The following is a 3,270-nucleotide window of genomic DNA, read 5'->3' on the forward strand; positions in this document are numbered from 1 at the left end:
CGGCTCCCCGGAGCAGCTCTGGCTGCGGCGCGGCAGGTCCCGGCTGGCAGGCATGGAGGACCAGGGCCCCTGGGGTTCCGTGGAGAGGCCAGAGAGTGTCCACAGGCTGCACCACGGGGGGCCTCTGTCAATGGTCCCCGTGGCCACGCAAAGGGAACAGTGGCTGGAAGGGTCAAGCAGCCCCTCAAAGGGCCTCTAAAAAGTGGCCTGGAGCAGAGAACAGCTGGGGAACTGCCCCGTTCCCAAGCAGGGATCCAAAGCCTGGAGAAACAGGGCTGGGGAGCTTCTAGCCTTCACCTGAGGCAGCACACATGCTGGTCCTGGGACACCAGGGCAGCAGGTCTTGCTCACATTTCCTTCCCATCAGCAGTCCTGAGCCTCATCACAGTCCTGCAGGCACCAAGAGGAGCTCCTGGTCCTGTGGGATCCCCCTTGGGAGGGTGATGCCCCTCCAGACATCATCCCAGAGGAGATTTGTCTTTGTTTTGTGGGGTCCCACAACACTGGGGGCTGAATTCAGCCTGCAGAGGAGCAGGAAGGTGGGAGAGGGAGACACCAGGCACACTTCTGAGAGGGAGTGTTCTGGGGACCCAACCCTGAGTGGGCAGCCAGAGCAGGACTGCTCTGCTTAAGCATTCCCAGGAGCTCCATCGCTGCCCATGGAGATGGAACTTGAGGGTGAGGACCAGACCCCGATCAGAGGTGCTGAGGAGACAGCATGGAGCACACAGGCTGCACTTGCAGCAACACAGATGAAGAACAGAAATGAGCAATGACACAAACTAATCTTCAGCTGCCATTCTCCTGCAGGGCATCACTGCAAACAACAGCTAAAAAGCAAAAAAAATCCTGTTTCAACCCTGACATGGAAGCAGTGGCCGTGCCCTCTGGCAGCCTGGCCAGACCCTGCCCAGGGCACAGAGTTTGTTCCCACTGGCTCAGAAGACCGGTGACCTGCTCTGCCAAGAGCCTGCCCAAGTTGGGGACATCCTACCCATGTCCCTGTGCTGCTTGGATGAAATGTGCAGGGGCATTGCCTCCTCTGGGGAGCCACAGAGGTTCCTGACCCTTCACTGGAAGCAGGCGTCCTGCCTGCAGCCCCTCCAAAGGCCAGGCTGTGGGATCAGAAGCCAGCAAAATGCAGGAATAGAGTTGAAAATGCTGCTGGATGCTATGCCAGGGCAGAGGCAAGTCAGGGAAAGCACAGAACCTTTGTCATGCCCGTAAGCTGGACAGGGGGACCCCAGAAGGTTTGTCTTTTTAATAAAAAATATAAGAAAAGAGAGAAAAAAAGACACTAAAAAAAACAAACAAACAAACAAACAAAAACAAAAAACAAACAAAAAAAACCAAAAAAACCCACAAAACAAAACCAAAAATCCACCAGGAGTCAGCCAGCCCGAGCTGCCACCCCGTGGCTGGTCCCAGAGTTTTTTGTGTTGGAGAAGGCCCGCCTCCGCAAAAACAGCCCGAGCTGCCCCCCCGTGGCTGGTCCCAGAGTTTTCTGTGCTGGAGAAGCCCAGCCTCAGCAGGGTCCAGGTGTTCCCAGGAGCCCAGCAGGAGCCCAGGAGCCACCTCCAGCCTCTCCGGGGTGGCTGCTGTCCGTCACTGACCCCTCCTTTCTCGCCACTGGGCAAGTGTCCAGCCTGACCCCTGCAAGGGGAGCTGGTGAAGAGGGGCTGTAGGCACGTGGCAGCTCCTCACAGCTGTCCCTTGAGCCCCATCCAGCCCTGCCTGCCTTCCCCTGCCTGTGCCCAGGGCTGCCCATGTTATCCTCGTGTCTGCCAACACACATCCCTTACCAGCGGCCCGTTTGTACCCTCTGGCACCTCTCCTGCCTCCCTCTTCCAAGCCCAATTTTAATTTGCTTCTCTCTCTCTGTGGATCAGGCAATGGAAATGGAGTAAAGCAAGCCATTTTTTTTAAGAGGAGGAATTTTAGGTCAGTTCCCTGACCAAGTGTCTTCATCACCATGCAAGCGTTTCCAGCCCTGTGACTGTTTCCACTCTCCCCAAGCACCAGAGGAGTGTCCTGGGAGCAGGGCTGGAGCCAGGACATGTCTGGCCTGGCCCTGCCGTGGTGTGGGGGTCAGAGGCAAAGGATCTGCCAGAGACACAGCGATGACCCTGCACTGCATGTCCCCTTCCTGGTCATGCCACGTGGGTCCCTTGGCTTGGACCAGCCTCTGGCTTCGGCAAATGCCCAAGGGGCTAGAGGTGATCAGGGGCCTGATGGCCTTGCAGGAGCAGGGCAAGATACTTGTTAAGTCCATAAGTATCTTGCATAATCTGTATTTAAATTACATGGCCCTGGCTGGAAGTGATCAGAGGTCTGGGACAGGGAGTCCTCTGCCTGTTTTCTCCTCTGTGCTGACCCCACACAGGGTCAGCCTGCACCCACGGGCTCCAGGTCCTGCTGGCAGCAAAGCAGCTGCTGCTGGAGCATTTGGAGCTGCAGTCAGGCTCTGGAGACGCTCAGCATGTCGTGCTTACAGATCTGTGAGACAAAAAGAAATGCAGGACCTCAGGCCTGGGGTTTATTACTGGGGAAAAAGGAACAGTGAAGTTCACGGTGTGCCAGTGCCAGTGGGATGTGCACAGCAGGGGAGGGAGGAAGGGCTTCACACAGGGCACCTGGGCAGGACTCAGCTCCACTGGCACTGGCGAGGATCCCCACAGGATCCACGGCTCCCAGCAGTGCCTGGAGTGGCCCCAGCACTGCCAAGCTCAGCTGCCCAAGGGCACCTGGAATATTGTCAGTAAGGCCCCTCTCTGCACACATAATCACACACTGAGGAGGGTAACAGAGAGTGAGACCCAGCCATACACCCTGCCCACGCCATGCAGGAGTCGTTCCCATGAGGAGGGCAACTGGTTTAAGTACCACTGCTGCTGGAAGGCAAGAATATAAAAAAGAGTCAAATCTTTAGCAGTGCACATGTGATAACTCTATCCACAGCCCCCATATGTTCAGCTGCTCTAAGGGGGGATGAATAACCAGGTAAGAAGCTGCACAACCGCGAGTATTCTAAGGACTCCCAACCCTCCGGCCCTATGGACCCAGGAAGCAACTGTGGAGCCTCCAGAGCCTGGCTGTCAACCGAGATCCCCACGTGGCGGCCGTGTTTGCAGGCTCAGTGACATCCCAGGGGTGCGAAGGGCTGCCCCCTCTCCCACCCAGTAACACTGCAACTGCTGTCCGGCCCTTTCGCTGGGGAGTGGCATGGCATGGCCTGGCATAGCCTAGCCTAGTCTAGTCTGGTCTGGTCTG

The sequence above is a fragment of the Corvus brachyrhynchos genome, unplaced genomic scaffold (assembly GCF_000691975.1).
Source record: "Corvus brachyrhynchos isolate BGI_N302 unplaced genomic scaffold, ASM69197v1 scaffold661, whole genome shotgun sequence".
NCBI lineage: Eukaryota > Metazoa > Chordata > Aves > Passeriformes > Corvidae > Corvus > Corvus brachyrhynchos.